Consider the following 27960-nt stretch of genomic DNA (forward strand, 5'->3'; position numbering starts at 1 on the left):
TTTTAACTCGTTGTCTCTATGTCACATTAATTATCGATGTAATATGTTTGGTGCACTTATTGTCATAAATCCGTCTTGTCGACTCTTTAATGAAAGTCTGGTAAACCAGAAGATATGTTTTTAATGAAATCAAAGAAACTTTATTAGCAAGTGAAGTTCATTTTAAGGTACTGTAAACTAGAAGTTACGAGTTAATTTCTACCACTTGGATATTAAGCAATACTTTCTGTCTTCTAAACCCTTGTTTAAATATATCACTAAACAATTCCAGAGACAGCGCTGGAAAGAGACAGAGTTGTACAGTGAACACGCGCGAAGATCACGTTTCAGACACGAATCGGTTTGACCGTTAAACCAATACTTCATGAACAAACACGTTATACACCCACTCTCTAGTGTAATAAGAAAGGTATTCCTTTATCTCTGAATAACATTGAAGTTCATAATATTATCTAGAAAGAAACACAGTTAAAGTATCATTAGCTGTTTCCATTGTTTAAACACCGAGCTAAGCACCAATAAAACACATTCAACGTTTTCTATCTAGGTCGTTATTTTATTAAACGTAGATATTTAACAGTTGGTTAACAGCTGATTTGTAAACTTGAAACTTCCAGGCGTATTAGACAGTTTCACACTATTAAACCTTTCTGTTGTAATAATATGGTAAAATAATTGATACAATCACCCATAACTTTCTGATGGTTTTCATGTTCTTTCGATTTCTTATAGTTAAGACCTAATGTGTTTGCGTTTAAAATGTGTTAGAAATTCTTACTTCAGTGGTTTGTACAGCGTAAAATCTTTGGGCTACTTTTCTGTTTATGTGTTCACTTGCCATTAGTTTAGCAGTAAAACTTAGAACTTATAACAAAAAACAATTCAGGTTTGTACCTTGCGAGTGACACAGCACAGATAGCCCACTTTTACAGTTTTGACATTAAACAATCAATCATTTACTTATTTGTGAATTATCGTAAAGGTATTGTTTGTTCGTTTCTTTGTTCTCGATCTATTTGTTGTGCCAACCGAAGACTTTCCGTAATATTTATTTAAAGAGTGTGTGTGTGTTTATCGTATAGCAAAGCCACAAAGGGCTATCTGCTCAGCCCACCAAGGGGAATCGCACCCCTGATTTTAGCGTTCCTATTTAAAAAGAACTACTTGTCTTATGGTTATTAAATATCATTATAGGTACTTCAAAAGTCGTGTTTTAAATAAAAACGTTTCGGTATATCCCTTAATTGGTCACTTTTCCTCTAACATGCCGAACTCCAGTGTTTCAAATTAGAAATTGTAGCGTGAATAACGTGAAAACTGTTTTCTGTTCCTGTTCTATTGTTTGGACTTCTTTATCATATACGAAGATCTGAAGATACAAACAATTATCCTATGTAAGACCTTCCTTATTTTTTTTTTTACTTAACACGGTAAACGATCTTAGTGTCAGCTAAAGCATATGTTCGCTTGCCTAACATGTCGGATCACTGTCTCAGCACTCTGTCAGTATGCACTCCAGGTAAGATGGTGCAGTCTCTAATTTCCGATCAGAAAGATCCCATCAGCAAATTCATTTCTACTTAATATTGTGTATTTTATGATTGGTACTCTTGTTGACAACAAGTACTCGATGTAAATAAGATGACAGGTACTTCCATTTCAAGAGTTTAGATCAGCCTCCTTTCACCAATAATATTTACACAGGTACTTCCATTTCAAGAGTTCAGATCAGCCTCCTTCCACCAATAATATTTACACAGCTACTTCCATTTCAAGAGTTCAGATCAGCCTCCTTCCACCAATAATATTTACCCAGCTACTTCCATTTCAAGAGTTCAGATCAGCCTCCTTCCACCAATAATATTTACACAGGTACTTCCATTTCAAGTGTTCAGATCAGGCTTCTTCCACCAATAATATTTACACAGGTACTTCCATTTCAAGAGTTCAGATCAGCCTCCTTCCACCAATAATATTTACACAGGTACTTCCATTTCAAGAGTTCAGATCAGCTTCCTTCCACCAATAATATTTACACAGGTACTTCCATTTCAAGTGTTCAGATCAGCCTCCTTCCACCAATAATATTTACACAGGTACTTCCATTTCAAGAGTTCAGATCAACCTCCTTCCACCAATAATATTTACACAGGTACTTCCATTTCAAGAGTTCAGATCAGCCTCCTTCCACCAATAATATTTACCCAGCTACTTCCATTTCAAGAGTTCAGATCAACCTCCTTCCACCAATAATATTTACCCAGCTACTTCCATTTCAAGAGTTCAGATCAGCCTCCTTCCACCAATAATATTTACACAGGTACTTCCATTTCAAGAGTTCAGATCAGCTTCTTCCACCAATAATATTTACACAGTGTACTTTCATTTCAAGAGTTCAGATCAGCCTCCTTCCACCAATAATATTTACACAGGTACGTCCATTTCAAGAGTTCAGATCAGCTTCCTTCCACTAATAATATTTACCCAGCTACTTCCATTTCAAGAGTTCAGATCAGCCTCCTTCCACCAATAATATTTACACAGGTACTTCCATTTCAAGTGTTCAGATCAGGCTTCTTCCACCAATAATATTTACACAGGTACTTCCATTTCAAGAGTTCAGATCAGCATCCTTCCACCAATAATATTTACACAGGTACGTCCATTTCAAGAGTTCAGATCAGCTTCCTTCCACTAATAATATATACACAGGTACTTCCATTTCAAGAGTTCAGATCAGCCTCCTTCCACCAATAATATTTACACAGTTACGTCCATTTCAAGAGTTCAGATCAGCTTTCTTCCACTAATAATATTTACACAGGTACTTCCATTTCAAGAGTTCAGATCAGCTTCCTTCCACCAATAATATTTACAAAGTGATTCTATAAACAACCTTTCCACTATTTTCATCTCTCTATATGTCTGTATGTGTTTTTTGGGTGCACATCTTGTGCACATGTAGACAAACTGTTATTTTCTGTCTGTAGATCTCGGGAACTTAGCTAAAATAACTGGAACCACTGAAAAACCCGTAAACCTCTGGAGTAACCTCGAGGCAGGGACACTGATGTCAGGTACAACCAACCAATGATGTTCCAGAAACAATAATTACAACCAATCACTGATAGTCCAGAAACAATAATTACAACCAATTACTGATGGTCCAGAAACAACAATAATTACAACCAATCACTCATGGTCCAGAAACAACAATAATTACAACCAATCACTGATGGTCCAAAAACAACAATAATTACAACCAATCACTGATGGTCCAGAACAATAATTACAACCAATTACTGATGGTTCAGAAACAATAAGTGCAACCAATCACTGATGGTCCAGAATCAATAATTACACCCAATCACTGATGGTCCAGAAACAATAACTACAACCAATCACTGATGGTTCAGAAACAATAAGTACAATCAATCACTGATGGTCCAGAACAATAATTACAACCAATCATTGATGGTCCAGAAACAATAATTACAACTAATCACTGATGGTCCAGAAACAATAATTACAACTAATCACTGATGGTCCAGAAACAATAATTACAACTAATCACTGATGGTCCAGAAACAATAATTACAACCAATCACTGATGGTCCAGAAACAATAGTTTTTATATATTCAAAGTATTGTGATAAACTTTGAGGCGATTAGTCCAGTAATTAGAGTGGACTCATCTCGTGGACTATTTGATGGTGAACCCTGATTGTTAGAATTATAGGCATACAAACTTACCACTAGATCACATGTAGAGTTTTAGAAACAAGAATAACTCTTTATGTACATTACAAGTTAGGTAGCTTATTTAGAGATCATCTATAGGTTAGGTAACTTATTTATGGTTTCTTTACTGGTTAGGTAACTTATTTATGGTATCTTTACTGGTTAGGTAACTTATTAATGGTTTCTTTACTGGTTAGGTAACTTATTTATGGTTTCTTTACAGGTTAGGTAACTTATTAATGGTTTCTTTACAGGTTAGGTAACTTATTAATGGTTTCTTTACTGGTTAGGTAACTTATTAATGGTTTCTTTACTGGTTAGGTAACTTATTCATGGTTTCTTTACAGGTTAGGTAACTTATTAATGGTTTCTTTACTGGTTAGGTAACTTATTTATGGTTTCTTTACTGGTTAGGTAACTTATTAATGGTTTCTTTACTGGTTAGGTAACTTATTTATGGTTTCTTTACAGGTTAGGTAACTTATTAATGGTTTCTTTACTGGTTAAGTAACTTATTTATGATTTCTTTACAGGTTAGGTAACTTATTTAGGGCTGGTTTGCAAGCAAAGTTATTTATTTAGGGTTTATTTACAGGTTGCATCTTTAGAAATAAACTTCTCTATATCTTTAGATGTAAACCTTTCTGTACCGCTAGATGTAAACCACTCTGTACCTTTAGGTGTAAACATCTCTGCATTTTTAGATGTAAACCTCTCTGTATTGTTATATGTAAACCTCCCTGTGTCGTTAGATGAAGACCTCACTGTATCTTTAGATGTGAACATCTCTATATCGTTAGATGTAAATCATCTCGGTATCTTTGGATATATTAATTATACATAATTAACAGAAAAACAGATATTTTTTTATCTAATAAAATCTAACTGATACGAGGGTGTGTGGTTCGGAATGTTCTGGCACACATCAAATCTATTTATAACTCCCTATACTTTTATCTTTGAATTAACTTAGAAAACTAAATAATATTATTTTAAATCTTTATGGATACTATTAGACATCATCTATAGTTCATTATGTCTTGAAACACGAACCCAAATCTACATTAATATATTATCGATTATTCTTATTTACGTAAGTGTGAGGAAAGAAATACACTTTACACATTCAAATATTTATGTAGCGATGGAGTTTTAGATTAAAACTAATTGTTTACGCTTCATGGTAAAATGCTTACGATAAACAAATATTTTGTTAATTATGTTGAGCAACCTTGGTAGGAGGTATAAATTAGAAAACCCTCATGGAACATGAGTGTTATAAGTCACACCCAGTAGTCACTCATATTAAAATCTTGTAATAGGCCTACATAGCAGCGGTCACTGAGCGATAAGTAATCGTGCTCCTAATGCTTTGAAGGCTAGTATCAAAGACAAGTTCTGTTTCTCTAGACAAAAGATAAGATGGATATAAAACTAAATATAGAATACCTTGTTTAAATGCTGGAATAATCTGTTCCCTGTTTCTTTATTCAATTTTAAAATTTAAGCTAAATTTGTCATTTATATTACAGTGTAAAACTTATCATATGACAGCAGGGAATTTTGCTTGTTTCCTATAGAGATGCCATTTTGATAATGTTCAGCTGAACGGTACTGCGGCCGTCATTTTGAACATATTTAAATGTGCTGTTCCTGACAGTGACAGTCACTGTTTTAAGTATTCCTAACTGTGCTGTTCCTGACAGTGACAGTCACTGCTTTAAATATTCCTAACTGTGATGTTCCTGACAGTGACAATCACTGTTTTAAATATTCCTAACTGTGATGTTCCTGAAGGCGACAATCACTGTTTTAAATTTTCTTAACTGTGTTGTTCCTGACAGTGACAGTCACTGTTTTAAATATTCTTAACTGTGCTGCTTCTGACAGTGACAGTTAAGGTTTTAAATATTCTTAACTGTGCTGCTCCTGACAGTGAGAGTCAAGGTTTAAAATATTCTTAACTGTGCCGTTTATGACAGTGACAGTCACTGTTTTAAATATTCCTAAATGTGCTGTTCTTAAAAGTGACAGTCACTGTTTAAATATTCTTAATTTGCTGTTCCTGCAAATGACAATCACTGTTTTAAATATTCTTAACTGTGTTGCTCCTGACAGTGACAGTTACTGTTTTAAATATTCCTAACTGTGCTGCTCCTGACAGTAACAATCACTGTTTTAAATATTCTTAACTGTGCTGTTCCTGACAGTAACAATCACTGTTTTAAATATTCTTAACTGTGCTGTTCCTGAGAGTGACAGTCACTGTTTTAAATATTCTTAACTGTGCTGCTCCTGACAGTGACAATCACTGTTTAAAATATTCCTAACTGTGCTGTTCTTGACAGTGACAGTCACTGTTTTAAATATTCTTAGCTGTGCTGTTCCTGACAGTGACAGTCACTGTTTTAAATATTCTTAACTGTGTTGCTCCTGACAGTGTGAGTCACTGTTTTAAATATTCTTAACTGTGTTGCTCCTGATAGTGACAGTCACTATTTTAAATATTCTTAATTGTGTTGTTCTGACAGTGATAGTCACTGTTTTAAATATTCTTAAGTGTGCTGTTCCTTCTTAGTTTGAGCTTAACAAGCTTGAGAACAGGTATCTTGTGAACCACCTATTTATGTAACTCTTACCAATAAAGGACGCAAACTGGGGACCTTCGGATTCCTAGTCCAAAACGTTGGTTACTAGACCATGTTAGTGCAATAACAAAGTCATTAGTATTATAGCTTCTTTATGCAGCTTTTATGTAGACAAACACTGACAAACACCACACCAACATTATTTATAAAATACAATGTGATAACTGCCACGACTTCTATATTGGAGAAACAAGTAGAAAAATGGAAACCAGATTCAAATAACATAAGTCACCTTCACACGTTTTCGAACACTGCAAGTCAAATAAACGCAACATAACCATAGAAAACACTCAAATACTAAATAAAGAAACACACATAAACAAGCGCAAAATTAAAGAAGCCTTATTTATACAACAACTCAAGTCCAAAATAAACCAATACAAAGAAACACCTTTATACTTATAGTAAAAATAATATAATAAATAATAATAATAAAATAAATAATATAAAATTATATATTCAAACATCTAAGCACGCCCTCTACATTGCAACATTCAGTTACACAACCCCTTTCAAACATGTTGTCAGCTTCCGGTCAGTTACCTCTTTCTTTCTTTGTGAACCTGACGATGACCGAAGAAGGTCGAAACTTTGTTCGCTCCTCTACATACTGCTTTCTCTCCATACCAGCCGTTTTACATATATATTTGGTATTGTAAACTGTTACCCTGAATGCGTTAGTAAATGCAACTATTCACAGTATTACTAGGGATGGCTTATCTGAAGATACTCTCTTATGTCAAAAGTATCGTGTTTTATTTATCTACACCATTTTAGATCATGAAAATATATTAACAAACAAAAACATTTGTTTGTTTGCAATTAAGCACAAAACTACACAATGAATAGATGTGCTCTGCTTACCAGTGGTATCGAAACCCGGTTTGTAGCGGTGTGAGTCCACAGACATACCGTTGTGCCACTGCAGTGACAACAAAAACTTTGAACGTAAAAAAAAAAAAACTGCTATTTTATTACTATCGTGATTAAATTTGCGATTAGTTGGAAATTATTATTTTTTTACCATAGTATTACACGGTATGCTATTTAATACCAAATATTTGGTAAAATTTAACATAACTAGTTTCGCGGTGGTTACACTACACCTAAAACCACAGCTAGGTATTGATTTCATTAGATATAACAACCTGGTTTGGTTGTGGTTACGTTACAATAAAACATAACTTGTCGGTGATGGTTACTTTACAGATGACAACATAGGCTGGTGGTGGTTACATTTCTTTGGAACTGTTGCTTTCAGTACTTAAGGTGACCTATGTACATTTCTGAATCATCAAAGTATCTGTCATTCTACTATTTACAAATCATTTCCTAGTGGTGGGTTTTAATAATATTCTTACACTATTCTCAGTTGATAAAACGGTCAAAATTTTTAACCGTGCGATATACCATTATAAATGCTCTCGCATTTTCAGTTTTGTCAGCTTTGACACTAAACGCGATATTCTATAGTATCATACGAGTATATGCCACTATTAGTAAAATATTATCTTAATATCAGAATTTCCTTTACTAGAATATTCTGTTATTTTGTTTAATTCTGTCCAAAATGCTTTAGGTTGAAGACATGTCAATATGCTATCACCAAAGCTACGTATTTTCAGGACCAATAACTTGAACATTGGTACTACCGTAGTTACATAACATGTCCTTCAATATAATATTCTTAATTATACTGTAGTTACCTAATCACGTTCTTCAATACAATAATATTTATTATACTGCAGTTACCTTACAAACATCTTCAATAGAATAGTGCTTATTATACTGTAGTTACCTAAACAACATCTTCAATAGAATAGTGCTTATTATACAGTAGTTACCTAAACACATTCTTCAATAAAATATTGTTTATTATACTGTAGTTACCTAAACACATTCTTCAATAAAATATTGTTTATTATACTGTAATTACCTAAACACATTCTTCAATAAAATATTGTTTATTATACTGTAGTTACCTATACACATTCTTCAATAAAATATTGTTTATTATACTGTAGTTACCTAAACACATTCTTCAATAAAATATTGTTTATTATACTGTAATTACCTAAACACATTCTTCAATAAAATATTGTTTATTATACTGTAGTTACCTAAACACATTCTTCAATAAAATATTGTTTATTATACTGTAATTACCTAAACACATTCTTCAATAAAATATTGTTTATTATACTGTAGTTACCTAAACACATTCTTCAATAAAATATTGTTTATTATACTGTAGTTACTTAAACACGTTGTTAAGTAAAGTATTGTTTATTATACTGTAGTTACCTAAACACGTTGTTAAGTAAAGTATTGTTTATTATACTGTAGTTACCTAAACACATTCTTCAATAAAATTGTTTATTATAATTTATTATACTGTTGTTAGTAAAAACACATTCTTCAATAAAATATTGTATTCTTCAATAAAATATTGTTTATTATACTGTAGTTACCTAAACACGTTGTTAAGTAAAATATTGTTTATTATACTATACTAAACACATTCTTCAATAAAATATTGTTTATTATACTGTAGTTACCTAAACACACCTAAACACATTCTTCAATAAAATATTTAGTTACCTAAACACATTCTTCAATAAAATATTGTTTATTATACTGTAGTTACCTAAACACGTTGTTAATAAAATATTGTTTATTATACTGTAGTTACAAATACGTTGTTAATAAAATAAACACGTTGTTAAGTAAAGTATTGTTTATTATACTGTAGTTACCTAAACACATTCTTCAATAAAATATTGTTTATTATACTGTAGTTACCTAAACACATTCTTCAATAAAATATTGTTTATTATACTGTAGTTACCTAAACACGTTGTTAAGTAAAGTATTGTTTATTATACTGTAGTTACCTAAACACGTTGTTAAGTAAAGTATTGTTTATTATACTGTAGTTACCTAAACACGTTGTTAAGTAAAGTATTGTTTATTATACTGTAGTTACCTAAACACGTTGTTAAGTAAAGTATTGTTTATTATACTGTAGTTACCTGAACACATTCTTCAATAAAATATTGTTTATTATACTGTAGTTACCTAAACACGTTGTTAAGTAAAGTATTGTTTATTATACTGTAGTTACCTAAACACGTTGTTAAGTAAAGTATTGTTTATTATACTGTAGTTACCTAAATACGTTGTTAAGTAAAGTATTGTTTATTATATTTTTTTACCTTGACACCTGTTTCAACAGAGTAACAATAATTGTGTTATTTATTACACAAATCAATATCTTATTAAAATGACTCACTATATTAGAATTTTAGACTCGAAACCGGTATTTTCTAAATAAAATTAATGCTGTTGTTATATGAAGTTTAAAGTTTCGGGTTTCTTTTGCTATATATTTACCTTCAGTCTGTTTGTTTCACAATTCCCTTCAGGCAACTATGTTTCATCCCTTGTTTTACCTCTGCTTGTAAGGTATCATAGTCATCAGTGGGATGATAACCATGACAAGAAATAATGACTGTAATTTCCAAGCTTAATGCTAACGTCACTAGAGTATTCTCGATGGTAGAGATTCATACAGACACTAAATTAACTTCTTGTTTCTCAGATACTGTATCTTTATTAAGCCGGATTTAGTTGTTTATTCAGGATATTAATTTAGTATATAAAACGCCAAATTGTCTCCGTTTAATATTTAGTCGCAAACTTTCTAGAGGGAACTGACAAGATACACATTAAATATTACAGTATTTAGAAGCTGACTGTAATGATATAAGTCACCAGAGGGCGCAGTTATCTAGACCACCTTTGGAATAAAATGTAGATCTATAATAGCAGAAATATTAATATAATTTTTTTCAAACTTACACGATGAACCATTTTGAAACAGTTTTCTAGAACAAAACAATGTTCATTCAAATGTGTCGCTACCATTGTCATACAAAAATGAATGTCTTGTCGTCCAGAATGTCCGATGTGAATTTCGCACTTCTTGTAAATCACGTAACATGGAACGTTCTTTTTGCTTTCATTAGTTTTACAATGTCCAGCTATCTGTGTTTATGTAATTACCGATTAGATAACATTAAAAATTTGTATCACAGTTTATATTATGAAAACATTACATTTTTTCAAGTTACTCACAAGTGCTCGAGTGTAGAGATGGCTATATGCAACACCATTAATTTTATTACATGCCATATCATTGTGTTTCGTAAAAAAATCACTTATTCCGCCATTATATCATTGATATTTGACATCAAAACTAACTTTGGATGTCACATTTTATCAGTACAACTTTAACAAGTGATAAAAAGTTAACACTAACTTCAGATCAAACTGAAACTCCATCTGGTAATAATAACACTGTACAACAATATTTTTGAAAAGTTTTGCTTCCTGAAGAGTTTTTGCTGATTGTGACAGGTACCTGGTGGGTATGTACAAATATAGTTTTGGTTTTGCTTCATCATGTAGGAACTCTGAAAAATAGACAGTTAACTGTTTACCGGCAGTAACGTATTTAATTGCGTTTATGTTTCTAATACGCTATTAAGTTCAACATAATTAAAAGTGTTTTGCTCCTGATTTACGTTTGTATTCAATGTCCGGTGCATCACGTTGCAGTGTCCAACAGTAGTCAGCAAGCATTGACGGATTCCAGTTGTCCTGATGTCGTTTTTCCATTGCAGCAATGTCCTGGTGAAACTGAAGATTTAGATGAAACGGTACGTGATGGGCAAATTTGGATGTGATTTTCATGATCAGCAGCCAAAAATCTATAAGGAACACCCAACAGTGTTCAAGAAGCAAAAACTTTGTTGTGCAGTGTAATAGATAAATAAATACTTTTCTTATTTATCTAATACTAATACTTAGCATATAAGTATTAGAATGATTTTTGTTTCAGTAGTTATGCGCTCGCGCTATTCAATATAAAATCCATTTTTGAGTACAATCTCAGAAACATTCTTTAAGCTGCCAATGAGTGTAACTGGCGTTGTTTTCTACCTGTATCCTTATTGGATATATAAAACAGTTTAATTTAAGAGTTATTACTTAATTTATTTAATATGTAATTATTATTTAGTTTCATAACAAAACTGTTAAAAGATGAGTATTTTAATAACGATAGTTGTGGCAAGTTTTGTTTTATATGCAGTTTAATTGTTGTATTAAACTTTTTTGTAATTTTGTTGATGTCATATTACTCGAAGCTTTAAAGTTATTCTCGTTAAAAAAGAGAATTATTTAAAGCTTTAGACACAACTGTGATAATCAATAGTGAAACGAATTTTTGTACCTCTGTTTGACTTGTTTCGAATATATTATTTTAAAATAAGTGGATTATGTGTTGTCTGTCTATTGTTGACATTTATCGCCAACAAATCACAGACACCTACGTAATAGAACGTCGGATCATCTACAAAAGTCAAACGAGCCTAAATAATTATAGCTCTGTTTATGTATTTTAACTGATACAGAAGTGCACGTAATACCAATATTTGCAGTTTTATTAAAGTAAGTATTCTGCTGGGTATTATCTTGAACACAATAATATTGGTATAACATAACAGCTATTTCTATATATGCATTACATAATAATTAATATTGTCTAGCGGGCTTATATGAAGAAGTATTAGCTAAGATTAACGCTAGATGGTGCTTGGAAGAAATATAACACCAATCTTTACACATCTTTTAATTAATATTACAGGAAACGAGAGATGTTCTGAGCATCATTATTCATCTTGTGATTATAGCAGATTCTTAATATAAAACCACTACAGCCATATTAACTGGTCTTTAAAAACTATGTATAATGAAACGAACCGATGATTACTGATGACTAAAGCTGTTCAAAATTGTATCTTTATTACTAACAATTTTAATGTTTTTCAAAACGTGGTTAAGGAAGAATTGTGACAAATTTTGCTTACACATCGTTATATTGATGTTAAATTTTTCGTTGAATATTAAATCTACAGCTAATGTTTGTGTGTTGCGTTATTGATGTATAGAAGTTACATAAACCTCCTAATCTGACTAAACGTTATAAGATATTAGTGGGTTTACGGCCAAAAGTATCGTTAACGAGCGAGGATACACATTTGTTTCTATATTTTGAATTTCGCGCAAAGCTACATGAGAGCTGTTTGCGTTAGCCGTCCCTAATTTAGTAGTGTAAAACTAGAGGAAAGCCAGCCAGTCTTTACCACCCACCGCCAACGTTTTGGCTACTCTTTATCAACGAACAGAGATATTGACTATAACATAATAACGTTAGCGCGGCCGAAAGGGAGAACATGTTTGGTGTGACAGAGATTCGAACACGCGCCCTCAGATTACGAGTCGAGTGCCTAACCACCTGGCCATATTGGACCAGCTAGGATATACACATGATTAAAATACACAATAATATATTAATAATTAACAATATAAGAAAAGTACATGCGTTTAGGTATGGTCATTACCATATCTCTTATTCAGTCTTGTTTAAAGCATTAAATTTGATCAAAGGTTTTTAATAATTAATCTATACTTTATAATGATTCGTTAACAGCAACATTCGATACTTAAACTATACTGACCTACTGATTCTGGGCATGTATTTAAATACAAAAAAAAACAAAACTGATATCGTATGATATTACACTAAACTACTACATATAAGTGTTCTTCACTTTTAATTGAAAGAAATACTAACATTTACCTTAGTTTTGTTAACACTAACCACACTGTATTTGTTGTATCCAGTCGACGATGTGGTCGCTATGGGGACTGAAATGGACCAAAGTTTTGCCAGTCTCTTTGTTGGATACATTAAAAATCTTGTATTTAACCAATGCAATGGATTAGTCGCTACATTAACAGCATCCATAACTAAATTTAAATACACATTTCTACACATTATTTCTTCTTTCCACTTGTAATTAGTAAATATCCGACACAATGCACCCCTTGCTAGACATTATATTGTACATACAACCATCTGACTAATCGTTATAAAGAAACACATTTACTGATGTACCTACATTCCCTCCTATACAGTAACAAAATATGAATACGACACAATGTCTACAACTACACAAATTATACAGTGATAATAACGATTATATCTCTAAATCCAGAGATATGAAAACTATCTTTTCTAAAAGGAACTATCCTGATTTCTTCACCCACGATGTAACTACCAAAATTGTATTCCACTTGTGTTATCATACCACTAGACCAACATGGAGATTAAAAATATTATACTAAATATTTATAGAATACTTTTTGAATACCTTATTACTAAATCAGTTTTCACCGATTGTTCTCTATAGACACGATAAAAACCTGATAACAAATCCTGATGCACAGTAAAAAACACACCAAAATGATACTTCAGACACTCACACATATAAATAGATGTGTCACTTGTCCACATGTACACAGATGTCACTTGACCACATATAAACAGGTGTGTCTTACTTGTCCACATGTATACAGAAGTCACCTGACCACATATAAACAGGTGTGTGTCACTTGTCCACATGTATACAGATGTCACCTGACCACATATAAACAGGTGTGTGTCACTTGTCCACATATATACACATGTCACCTGACCACATATAAACAAGTGTGTGTCACTTGTCCACATGTATACAGATGTCACCTGAACACATATAAACAGGTGTGTCTTACTTGTCCACATGTACACAAAAGTCACCTGACCCCATATAAACAAGTGTGTGTCACTTGTCCACATGTATACAGATGTCACCTGAACACATATAAACAGGTGTGTCTTACTTGTCCACATGTATACAGAAGTCACCTGACCACAAATAAACTGGTGTGTGTCACTTGTCCACATGTATACAGATGTCACCTGACCACATATAAACAGGTGTGTGTCACTTGTTTACATATATACACATGTCACCTGACCACATATAAACAGGTGTGTGTCACTTGTCCACATGTATACAGATGTCACCTGACCACATATAAACAGGTGTGTGTCACTTGTCCACATATATACACATGTCACCTGACCACATATAAACAGGTGTGTGTTACTTGTCCACATGTATACAGAAGTCACCTGACCACATATAAACAGGAGTGTGTTACTTGTCCACATGTATACAGAAGTCACCTGACCACATATAAACAAGTGTGTGTCACTTGTTTACATGTATACAGATGTCACCTGACAACATATAAACAGGTGTGTGTCACCTGTCCATATTTATACAGATGTCACCTGACCACATATAAAGAGGTGTATGTCACTTGGCCACATAGGAGGTCCAGAGCTCGTCACTGAGCAAGTCAGACGTCCTGATATCTCTGTCAACATGCTTTTTAAGACGAAACGTTCATCCACGCCAGTCAGGCCGTTAGTACCGCCGGTAATCGTCGACTGTCTACCGTCGAACCTCACGCCGCTTCAAGTCGCCACGTTTATCGCCCGCCAAGCCAGGGGCAACCATGGAACCGTTCAGGATTCGAATCTTACGCCGGGCGGAATTCTCATCCAACCCGCCACTACCGCAGACCAAATTTATCTGTGCCAACCACGGAACACCGAATTTAATGTAAGTTGTTCCCCTACTAAAGCTCAGTCAGTCTTTACTCAGTATTCCTCAAGGGCGTTGACCCATCAATAGAACCAGAAGAAATCAAACAAGTCATAGAACCTCAAATCCAAGCAAATGTATATGCTGTTCACCGAATTTTTTCTAAGAACACTAACCTTCCTACGAACTTCATGAAGATAGTGACAACGTCGAAGTACAGTGCTGATTACGTACTTCATGAAGACAGTGACAACGCCGAAGCACAGTGCTGACTGTATTTTACGTGACGGCTGTTATTATCACATATTCCACTTTAGAGCCGAACGCCCACATCGACGACCTTTCAACACTTGGTCAAACAAAACATCATAAACAACCAACGGACAACTTCCAACGAGAAACTACAAAAATACCCCGAGTCCAGATCCAAATAGAAAAACACGAAACAGATACAGATAACTCGATCCAGAAGACGTCAACTCTCTCTGTTAGCAAAAAGCCAAGATTCAGCAGTCCAAGAAAGAAAAGTGACAGATCATGCCAAACTTCAGTTCCAGTTCCACAGAATTCAACAACCAGCCAGACTCAAACCGTTAACAAGATAACTATCGACGCGTCGGTTCAAACAGAAAAAAAAACTACCTCCACGCAATGGACTCAAACCAAAATTACAGGAAGAAACAAAGCATCACAGACCAGCGAAGAACAACTCACCGAAGAACAGCCAGTTGTTCCACCACCTAGATCACGTTTTTCAATTGCACCAATGGGCTTCAAGTGTGAAAACAAGTTCATGACGAAGTTACTACCTGATCTACAGGACAGCAGCTAGCAGTTTCCATGTGTACCACCGTCACAGTTCACCAGTTTTTCTTTTTATTTCTGTGTTTTCCCAGCTACTTCCGGACACGGTCTGGGTAGATTTTTCGGCGCCCAGGCCGTGAAAGTGGGTTTTCTCGGGGTACTCCCGTTTCCCCCCACAGTAAAATTTCTGGCATCGGATCTGTAGGTCACAGCCACATTCTTACCTGATCCCGAAAAGAGCCGTTTATTTAGTCATAGGTTATTCAGCTATAGTAAATTTTAAATCAATTCGCCAGCCACCAGTGTACTCCGTCCACGGGCCAAGGTCTGACTCACTTCACTTGTGCTGCTCTCGTCCGGTTCTCCCGTCTTTCCTATCACTCACAAATACCCCACTCCACCTTAAAAATATCAAAATAAAAGTAAAGGAAAAAACCCCATGGAAATTTCAACAATTTCTCACGTGAGGGGACGAAGAGAAACCACAACGTTTCTGAACACCCCAGTTAGAGAGAGAATTCTTCAGGTTTCTCTCTCTCTAAACTAAACCCCTGCCACGTTAGTTTGCGTTTGCGTTTTGTCCACATATAAACAGATTACACACATACGAGAAAAGAACACAACTTCAGACATAAGACACTATTTTACATACACCACTGCATGTATCATTTATTGTATAATTTAGAAAAGATAAATAGTTTATACATTGGACAAACAGGCCGGCGACTCATTGATCGAGCACATGAACATCTAATCCATATTAAACTGCAAGATTGAGTTACATCTATAGGCAAACATCTCACCATCAACAACAGTGCAGTTGAGAACTTTTCGATTCTTCGACTTGTTAGTGGTCCAATAAACATTACAAAAGAGAACTACTGTAAAGATGATCAATCTAAAATCTGAGGACCCTACAACCATCTGGTTTAAATTAATGGTTTTCTTTTCTCTAAATTAGTATTTTTCCATTTTTTGCATAAATTTTATTTTATACCTGTTTTATCTTTTCATAATTGTAAGTTTCATCTAGTATATGTATTTTTGCTTAAAATTTCCACGATCAACATTCCAAACACCAGGAACACAAGGTTGTTGAATTCTACGCATGCGCCTTTGTTGTGAATAGTACGATCTGACGAAGGTAGGTGGCTCGAAACGTCATCCTTCTTTAAAAAAAATATTAAAATATGTGGTTGTTGTTCAACCTGTTATTGAAGAGTTAATTCAGTTCTTTTCATGTTGACAAATAATTCTATAAAAAGCACGCTCTGAAGATATATAACAAATATAAGGGTCACCTAGAAATCAGATGGTTCAACGTATAAAAATTACATAATTACTAGAGCACCTGGTGTTTATCTTACAAGTTTAATATTGAATTAATTCAAGGATGGAACGTGACACGTTTTCTTCGTCTAATACACGTAATTCTCAAACCAACGAAATAAGTTATTTCAAAAGGTAGTGGCTTTACTGAATGTTTACAACTTAGCTACTTACATTTAGCCCTTGAGCAGCAGGGCACAAAATTCCAAACAAACAAGTATGTGAGTTTTTACAAACTTTCCGTCTAGTAGCTTGACGTAACGCTGTAAATTATTCACTGTTGAAGTTGATAAGCTGACGTAACACTATAAACCATTCACTGTTGAAAGTGATGAGTTAACGTAACACTATAAGTTATTCACTACTGAATTTGATGGGTTAACGTAACATTATAAACCAGGGACGGCCAAACTTGCCTAATGTAAGAGCTACATATGATAAACTTCAGATGTTTGAGAACATGAACAAATATTACACACACGTTACACGTGCATTTTGTTACATATTTATATATAAATATTAGTAAATACATGTATATAATAATATTTATTCATGTATGTAGTTTTTAAACTGTTAATTTGTATTAGTTACAATAACCACAAAGTACACATATGTACCAAATGTTTTCAAAATCCTGGCTGATTATTGCTCCAACTATATTGAGCGTATTTAATACCGTAATAAACTAGGGAAACATCTAAGAAAAATATGCAAATTTGTATGTCATTAACATTAAATAAGACAGCCAAAAATAGAAATAAAAGGGTAAAACAAATTAATGATATTTATTTGTCTTAGTAAATATCTGGTCAAAACATGGAGGAAAATATGTAAAATAATAAAATTAGAGTAATTTTAATCAGATACCACCTTACAAAATTTTATCTTGTCATAATATTTTCCTCACACAAACAGACATTGATACAATTATCAGGCTGTTTACTGCCAGTAGAGGTCGTGTGAGTGTCTATCTTGGTTATGAGTGATTGAAATCCCGGCTAATATGTTGTCAAAGCTGTACGAATTAGCTCCGTCAGGTATTGATTTGTAACGATACTTCGACTTCACAAACTTCATTACGGAGTACAGTGATTCACAGCAGTATGTTGTGCTGAGAATTGAGATGAGTCACACACCGGTTTCCTTCAGCTCAGGATATTTTATTTCTGGAACTTGCTTCCAGAATTCAGTTGTATAATAGGATTTATGGATCATCTTTAGACCCAGGTCCTCCTGTAGTTCTATTAGTTCCATTTCCACAGCAGATGATTCTGTAACCACAGGTTTGAGAATTGGACATCCATCAGTGATCACATGAATGGATTTACAAGAAAGGTGAAGCAGGGCTTCAGCTTCTGCAAGTCCTCAAACCTGTGTAGGAAATTATAAAGCAGTCCTTGTAATTTATATTTGTATTCATCCAGTTTGTGGTCTTTTATTTCAATATCAGGGAATGTATTTACTCTCCTTTTGAAACTGGGAAAGTAACTGAAGTTTCTTGACAATATGTCTCTTTGAAAAAGTCTTATTTTTTTCTGAAAGCTAAAAGTTGTCTGAGTAAGATGAGAAACTAATTAATCTTTCCTCTGGAGTGCTACTTGTAGCGCCAAACATGCTCACCCTTTCAGCCGTGGGGGGTTATAATGTGACAGTCAACCTCACTATTCTTTGATAAAAGAGTAGCCCAAGAGTTGGCGGTAGATGGTGGTGACTAGCTGCCTTCCCTCTAGTCTTACACTGCTAAATTAGGGACGGCTAGCACAGATAGCTCCTTGAGTAGGTTTGCGCGAAATTCAAAACAAACCAATAAACCAAACCAACCCTGGAGTGCCAAGTTGAGAGTTTGCAGATGATTCATTATATCAGTAGGGAACATTAGATCTTGCATTCATTCATCATACCCCAGTTGAGGATAGAGTATTTTCTCTTCTTCAAGAAAAGTAACAACAGGCTCCAACAGATCCACAAGACTATTTAAGACATTGCTGATTGACAGCCACCTAACAATGCAGTAGAAAGAGACATCACTGGGTTTATCTTCAAGCTCCAGCTCTTCAATAAAAGAATTTAACTGTCGGTGGGTCTTTCCATTTAAACGTATGAAATTGACAGTTTCAAGAACCAATTTCATAACATCTTCATACTTGAAGTATCATGCTGCCAGGTGTTCATGATGGATAATGCAATGAACAGGGAGAAACTCTGGAAAGCTGGGATCACTTTTCATAAATGCAATTAATCCTGCATTTTCCCCACATCATTGCAGGTTCTCCATCTGTTGCACACTGACCAGTTTACCCAGTGGAATATCAGTATTTGATAAGGTTCTGTCAAACGCATTTTTAATGTCAACACCAAGAGTTGTTTCTTTTACCGCCACTAAGTCCAACGTCTCTTCTTTACAGTTACATAAGAAAAACATAACAAATAAATACCGCCAGTTTGGGGTTGTCTTGTATGTCTGTAGATTCGTCAAGGGCTAAGCTGATTTCAAGGGAATTCTTTAAATCATTTTGCATTTTTCCTTCAACATCGGCACTGATCTGGGAAATACGTCTCTCTGTAGTCTGGCGTGAAACTGGTGTTTGTGCTATTAGTCACTGAAGTTTTGTGTTATTTGAATCTAACACTGCAACAATTTTAGCTATATTCTTCTCAACAAATTCATCATCAGAATGTGGGCGTTTAGCACGAACTTCCTTACTGAACGTTGTCAACAGTGTCTGCTGGCTATTTTATGATGATTTTAACACAGTTAACTTGTTTTTCCGTAATTCTGATTTAAGTGGATAATCAGACGAAAGGTTTTTGTGATTTGTTTCATAGTGGCGTTTCAAGTTTCTGGCTTTGTAATGACTGAGTAACACATTACAGATAAGACACAAAGGTTTACCTGAGTAAGCAACACATTACAGATAAGACACAAAGGTTTGCCTGAGTAAGTAACACATTACAGATAAGACACAAAGGTTTACCTGAGTAAGTAACACATTACAGATAAGACACAAAGGTTTACCTGAGTAAGTAACACAATACAGATAAGACACAAAGGTTTACCTGAGTAAGTAACACATTACAGATAAGACACAAAGGTTTACCTGAGTAAGTAACACATTACAGATAAGACACAAAGGTTTACCTGAGTAAGTAACACATTACAGATAAGACACAAAGGTTTACCTGACTAAGTAACACATTACAGATAAGACACAAAGGTTTACCTGACTAAGTAACACATTACAGATAAGACACAAAGGTTTACCTGACTAAGTAACACATTACAGATAAGACACGTTTACTTTCTTTAATGTTGAATGTAAAATCTTCCTCCCACTCTGGCTTAAAATTTCTCTTTTCATCTTCATACTTTCGCTTCTTACAATTTGATGACACCATCTTCCTTCACAAAATTTTTACAGACACTTCAAAAAATTTAAAATGAAAAGAAACAATAAACTCTAACACGCACAACACAACCAAACTCTACAGCGCCCAGCATCACGCTAACACCCCGTCAAATTCACTGCCCGCAATACAGCCATATACGCCACAATCATGCAATCGCAAGCCACGCCCACTAAAACTAACATTGTCAGCACCGGCTTGTACGATTAATGATTCTCCAGCACAGTTCCTCTGTAATCCTTGCTTGTATGATTACTGATTCTCCATGGCAGGGGAACCTAACTATAATTCTATACATAATAATACCATTTGATTCATTTATCTGACCTTCGCTATTATTTCAAACAAAAAGTATCAATCCATTGGAGATAAACAATTTTAATGGTTTACTGATATTACATATGTATTTTATTGATAAGCAGAGAACAACGTTTCGACCTTCCTAGGTCATCTTCAGGTTAACACATCTATACGTTGTTCTCTGCTTATGAATAAGTGTTGATACCCATACCAGCCGTTCTGATATAAAGTTTTATTTAAAGTGGGTTTCTCGTCGTCAAGGAAGCTGTATTATTTGATGATTAATGTTATTATGCTTTAATTACTTGGAAGTAGTTCTTTAACTCTATTACAAAGTTAGATAATTAAAATTCCAGTGACTTTTGTGAACATATTTCACAGTTAATATTAGTAGCCGTATATGGAAACTTGGAGATTATCAAATCATGGAGCCAGGTTAACACTAGTGTAAAGTTCTAAATGCTTTATTTTAAAATTTCAGGAATTTCTCAAGCAAGCACGACAAGCATTAGATCTGTTAATAACATAATGAGGTGCAAACTATGTATCTCATTACAGTACACTGTTTTGTTTTCGTTCGCTTTAGGTTAATGTAGAAATACATTTAAATTAGGAAAGGAAATACGTGTAGCACAAAGACTGACAAATACCCAATGAATATAAACGGTATCCGTGTATAACACAGAGAGACAAATGCCCAAATGCTTTTGCATACAGAGTTAGGGCTAACAAATGAATTAATGAGCTTGCTGTACGTTGTTCCATTGTTTGTTTGTTATTTTTTTGTTTTGTTTTTGTATACAGAGTTGGGGTTAATAAATGAGCCTGCTTTGCGTTGTTTCGTTGTTTTTGTTTGTTTTATGCAGAGTTAGGGTTAAGAAATTCACCTGCTGTTCATTGTATATGTTCAAACATCAAAGCATATGTGTGTGTTTTCTTACTGCAAAGCCACATCAGGCTATCTGCTGAGTCCACCAAGGGTAAACGAGCCCCACAAATAAGTAAAGAGCTTCGCAATTGTTGTCCAAGCCCGTTTAAAATGTTATGTGTTAAAAGTTGAGGTGTTTAAGGTAACACTTTTAACAACGATAAAAAAGAAGAGGTGTCTGATAGAAGAATGTTGAGTCAACTAACGCTCTCAGAAACTAATTTGAACTAATATTAGAAAACAATGATTAAATGAGTAAAGTAGAGTTTCATGCTACAGACATAAGGAGGACTTAATTTCCCGTTTAGGCTTAACTACTATTTTATGGGATTAAATTTTGTTTTCGGGAAATAAAATAATTAATACCGTTACATCTTAACTGCTTCTAAATCACCAGCTCAGAAGCAACCCAGAAGGAGTTAAGACTAAAAATCTGGTTTCGATTAGTGGTTAGCACATTACAGATAGCTCATTGTGTAGTTTTGAGTTTAACAAGAAACAAACCGCCTCATCAGTATGAAGTTCCCTGACAACGTTGGGCTTGCAATTAAAGTCAGTACTAGTAAATAAGGGCCGGGTATGGCGAGGTGGTTAAGATACTCGACTCGTACGTAACCCGAGGGTTCCAGGTTTGAATCCCCATCACACCAAACATGCTCGCTCTTACAGCCGTGAGAGCATTATAATGTGATGATCAAGCCCACTATTCTTAGGTAAAAGAGTAGCCCAAGAGTTGGCGGTGGGTGGTGATGACTGGCTGCCTTCCCTCTAGTCTTACACTGCTAAATTAGGAACGGCTAGTTTAGATAGTCCTCGTGTAGTTTTGTGCGAAATTCAAAACAAACACGTCTTTTAGACATCAGCAAATTATTATTTCTGATTAGTACAAAAAACCCGCAGAGAAATAGAAGAGAAAGTTTCATATTTTGTGCACACATCAACTAAGAAAAAAAAAATTGTTTTTAACAATGATCGACAGGTTGTGTTCCACACAGACTTTGGACAATATTAAACGGAATTCGTACAAGGCATTTTAGCTCAAAAACTAGCTAAACTATTGAGTCATAAAGTGAAAACGATGCCTTATTAAGAATATTAGTTTGTAAGTAATATCAGTTAACAAAAACAGCAGGTGGGTCAACGCGTTTGACTCGTAATCTGAGGGTCGCGAGTTCGAATCCCCGTCGCACCAAACATGCTCGCCCTTTCAGCCATGGGGGCGTTATAATGTGACGGTCAATCCCACTATTCGTTGGTGAAAGAGTAGCCCAAGAGTTGGCGGTGGGTGTTGATGACTTGCTGCCTTCCCTCTAGTCTTACACTGCTAAATTAGGGACGGCTAGCACAGATAGCTTTGCGCGAAATTTAAATTAACCAAACTACTAAGTAAGGAACTGTGTTTTTGTTTGTATCTGTTTTGAACTTTTTAGTCCTAACCCCACCAGGGGATACTGAAAAAGAGAATAAGAAAACGCTCCGGATAAAATACGAATAGGAATAAACCACATAGTTATTCCAATGTCGAATTTCATAGAGACATTCGAAAAAGAAAATATATATATAGAGAGAATACGATAAAACATAACATGGAGGAAATTGACAAAAAACGAAAATAAAGAAGTCACAGGAAGATGAAAATTTACTTTGATGAAGAAAACTAATCATCAGACAAAGAACCAGGAAAGGTAATAAATAAGTAAATGAATTACGGAGATACCAAGGTGAGGAAGACATGACACCATTATTGAAATATAAGAGAAAAAAATGAAACATCGCGTTATTAGCAGAGTGACTGAAGACATTTGTAGACTTAGAAACTGATTCTATACATATACCTATTGCAGGATATGGGAACGAACGGATGGCGTGAAACGTTGTAGCTGGCGATTTTATGCCAACTCTAAAGGTTTTACATTAAAATTTGCAAAAGTTATTGAACAATGCGCTTAAATATCCATAAAAGTTAAACCGTACTAAACATATTGATGACAAGAAGAGGACGAACAGGCGGTAAGGAACGGTAATAGGATGACAAACAGGTGTGAAATTCGTCAGAAACGTGTTATATCAACTAATCTTTAAAACATATATACAGAAAATATTAGAGAAGTGCTGAAAATTCTGCCAGTTGGTTAAAAGGCACTCGACACGTAATCTGAGGGTCAAGGGCTCGAATCTCCGTCACATCAAACATGCTCGTCATTTCAACCATTAGTGTGTTATAACTTTGCGATAAATCCCGCTATTCGTTGTTAAAAGAGTAGTCCAAGAGTTGGCGGTGGGTGGTAGTGACTAAATACCTTCCACCTAGTCTTACTAAATCAGAGATGGCTGACACAGATACCCCTCGTGTAGCTTTGAGCGAAATTCATAACAAACCAAACGTAACGTTTGGTGTTACGATTCAAGTTAATTGTTTACATATGTTAGGTGCTTCATAGACGTCAACAACAAACCACTTTCTTGTGTTTTGGGTTGCTACTAAGTTACATTACGTTTCGTTTTGTGTTACCACCACCGATTACAACAACAGAATGTACAGTGGTAGTAACTCAAAACTCAGCTTCAACGGGAAATAAGGTTGTACAGAAGACTTTTATAACTGTCCTTCTAGTGATGACATGAGGAGATTTGGCAGAAAAATGGGATGCAGGAATAGGGCTTGAAGGAATAAATTATAACAATGATAAGAAAGTTTTGATGGTAAACAAAAATATTATAACAAATGAACAAAGATAGATGTAAGGAGCGAAAGTTAACAATGATAAGAAAGTGTTAATGGTAATCAAAGGTGTTATAATAAAAGAACAAAGATAGATGTAAGGAGCGAAAATTAACAATGATAAGAAAGTTTTAATGGTAATCAAAGGTGTTATAATAAAAGAACAAAGATAGATGTAAGGGGCGAAAGTTAACAATGATAAGAAAGTGTTAATGGTAATCAAAGGTGTTATAATAAAAGAACAAAGATAGATGTAAAGAGCGAAAGTTAACAATGATAAGAAAGTTTTAATGGTAATCAAAGGTGTTATAATAAACAAACAAAGATAGATGTAAGGAGCAAAAGTTAACAATGATAAGAAAGTTTTAATGGTAATCAAAGGTGTTATGATAAACGAACAAAGAGAGAGGTAAGGGGCGAAAGTTAACAATGACAGGAAATAGTGTGTGTCGGGTAAAAATTAGTAGAAACGTTTTACTATTTTAAATAAGATATTTATCATAATAGGTAAGAACAGTAATTTTCTTGGTCAGATTTACCTGGTGGTGTCCACGTCTTCTCCAGGTTCCTATCTTAACAGTGAAACCACGTGCTGCAAATTCTCGAGTTTCTATTCAACCAAGTAATAATAGAAATGATCGTGATATTCTTCACCGACGAAAGTGCGATGGGAAATTCGAACCCACAACCAGCAGAATACGAGTCAAGTGCCCTAACCCCCAGGCTCAAAAACTAGTGGATACGTCTTCCTGTCACATATGATTTCAACTGTGTTTATGGTCGCCATTTGCTAAAGGACATTGGAAATCAGTTACAGAGTTGACTACATTTCTTAAAAACACACAAGTTGTTGTGGAGATGGGTGGGTTGTGACTACATTTCTTAAGAACACACTAGTTGGGGTGGAGATGGGTGGGTTGTAACTACGTTTCTTAAGAACACACTAGTTGGGGTGGAGATGGGTGGGTTGTGACTACATTTCTTAAGAGCACACTAGTTTGGGTGGAGATGGGTGGGTTGTGACTACATTTCTTAAGAGCACACTAGTTGGGGTGGAGATGGGTGGGTTGTGACTATTTCTTCATTACTCATCTAAACATTAGTTAAATGTATCTTTACATGTGATTATATTATCTGAAAACATGTCTTAAATCGTCGTGTACGTCTTAACCGTCAAATGTCCAGGTACGAATTGTATGTATGGCGTGCGAAACGTTGTCCATATTTAATTATTTTCAGAAGAACTGTCGGTTCAGGAAAAACCTTCAAACATTCTCTTCTACAAAATATCAAGAACCTTAAAGTTGAAAGTTAGAAAATGTTATTGTTAAAAGGATATAATTTTAATACATGCAGATGAAACATGTACGTTTGATTATAAGTAATGTTAAACATTAACATTCATCAGTCCACCTGGAGTCCATATGGACCCCGACGATAAATATTTGTTTAATATTTTTATTGACCAGTTATATTTTTATATAGTTATCACATTATCATTGTCTGACACAAAAACAGTAAAACTTTCAATGTTTTGCAGTCGTATAATTTTTGCGAATAAAAAGTTCCATGTGGTCCGTTCGGACCTCAAGTAATTACCAGATTTGAAGCTCTGTGTCTTCATCAGGCATTGTGTGTATGGACTCACAGAGGTTATCCATTGTGATAAACAGTGATTACGTATTCAGATCTTTAGAGACATTTCCAGAATCTCCGCGTAATGAAGAAAAGCATCAGATCTGCTTCTGTAGACCTAGGATTGCTAGACACAAGACAGCATACTGGTCAAGGTGTTCCAGCAGCAAAAACACGATGTTATCTTTGCCCAAGAATGGTGGACATGAAAGTCCGTCAAACCTGTACAGCATGTGAAAACCATGTCTGCGCTGATCACTCCAAACTCAATGTACGGTGTGATGAATGTTTGTGAAATGACTGGTAAGAGATATGAGAAACACCTTTTGTTCACTCAGAATAAGTTCTGTTTACATGTTGTAAAACATTTGATATAAGTTTAGCTCTCAAACCAAGTTTGATGTAGTTCGACCCCCCTGGGTCCATTCAGACCCCAAGCACATTTTCATACAATTTTCATATTAGTCTTTATTGTGAGATGTTAATTCGAGAAGAAGTGACCCTATACTATTGAAATATATATGAATGGTGACAGTTTTTTGTCTAAACATGAGAAAATGGATATAAGTAAATTTCATATTTTGTAATAATAAATCACATATTATATGGTTATGGAACTAAATCTTTCTTACAGTTTATCTTTACAATACCATGAGAAGCCAGTATGTTTCATATTTTGTAATAATAAATCACATATTATATGGTTATGGAACTAAATCTTTCTTACAGTTTATCTTTACAATACCATAAGAAGCCAGTATGTTTCATATTTTGTAATAATAAATCACATATTATATGGTTATGGAACTAAATCTTTCTTACAGTTTATCTTTACAGTACCATGAGAAGCCAGTATGTTTCATATTTTGTAATAATAAATCACATATTATATGGTTATGGAACTATATCTTTCTTATAGTTTATCTTTACAATACCATAAGAAGCCAGTATGTTAACTTTTCAACATCTAAATCACAGCTTCAACGTAATGATCATTAAATATACGCGGGGTCCATATGGACCTCAGGTGTACTGAAAGTCGGATATTTTAACGTGTATTGATGAAGGTTACCCATTGTTGAGTTCGTGTCTGTGATTCACGTGTTACAAGTAGGGGTTGCCTAATCAGTTGCTTGTCCGGCTACATATCGAAAGGTCTAAATTATAGACGGAGGTCGTGCCATAATCAAAACTATCTTTCCGGTTCTTCATTAAATATAATTTTCTTATTATTTGTTTCCCTCTTCCCTGGAGAGAAGTTATAAATTAAGAAAGAATATTCCCGAACTTTATAAAACTTGACCTGACCGCTGAGTCAACTCCACAAGTAACCAAACAAAATACCATAATTTATAGTTACACAATATTACCAGCTATTGGTTCTACAAGCTTCCTTATATCAAGGAAAATTCCACAATAGTTTTTTTGTTCTGAAAGAATCCAAAAACATAATTCATTGGGGAATAATCCTGTCATTTCTTTGATATTGAAATAATCACAGAACGTAATTACTTATAAAATAAACCCTTTATTACATCAGATTTCCATTAACAGTAACGACTTGAGTTAAAACAAAGAATGGCTCTTAACAATAAAAACAGAATCGAATGCTACAGATAGAGAATTAGAAATATTCAAAGTCGATATAGTACAAGTAATATATAGTTTATAGAGAAGATGAAATACTTAACATAGATATAGTATAAGTTATATACAGTTTATAGAGAAGATGAAATACTTAAAGTAGATATAGTATAAGGTATATATAGTTTATAGAGAAAATAAAATACTCAACGTAGATATAGTATAAGGTATATATAGTTTATAGAGAAGATGAAATACTTAAAGTAGATATAGTATAAGGTATATGTAGTTTATAGAGAA

The sequence above is a fragment of the Tachypleus tridentatus genome, chromosome 7 (assembly GCF_004210375.1).
Source record: "Tachypleus tridentatus isolate NWPU-2018 chromosome 7, ASM421037v1, whole genome shotgun sequence".
Lineage (NCBI taxonomy): Eukaryota > Metazoa > Arthropoda > Merostomata > Xiphosura > Limulidae > Tachypleus > Tachypleus tridentatus.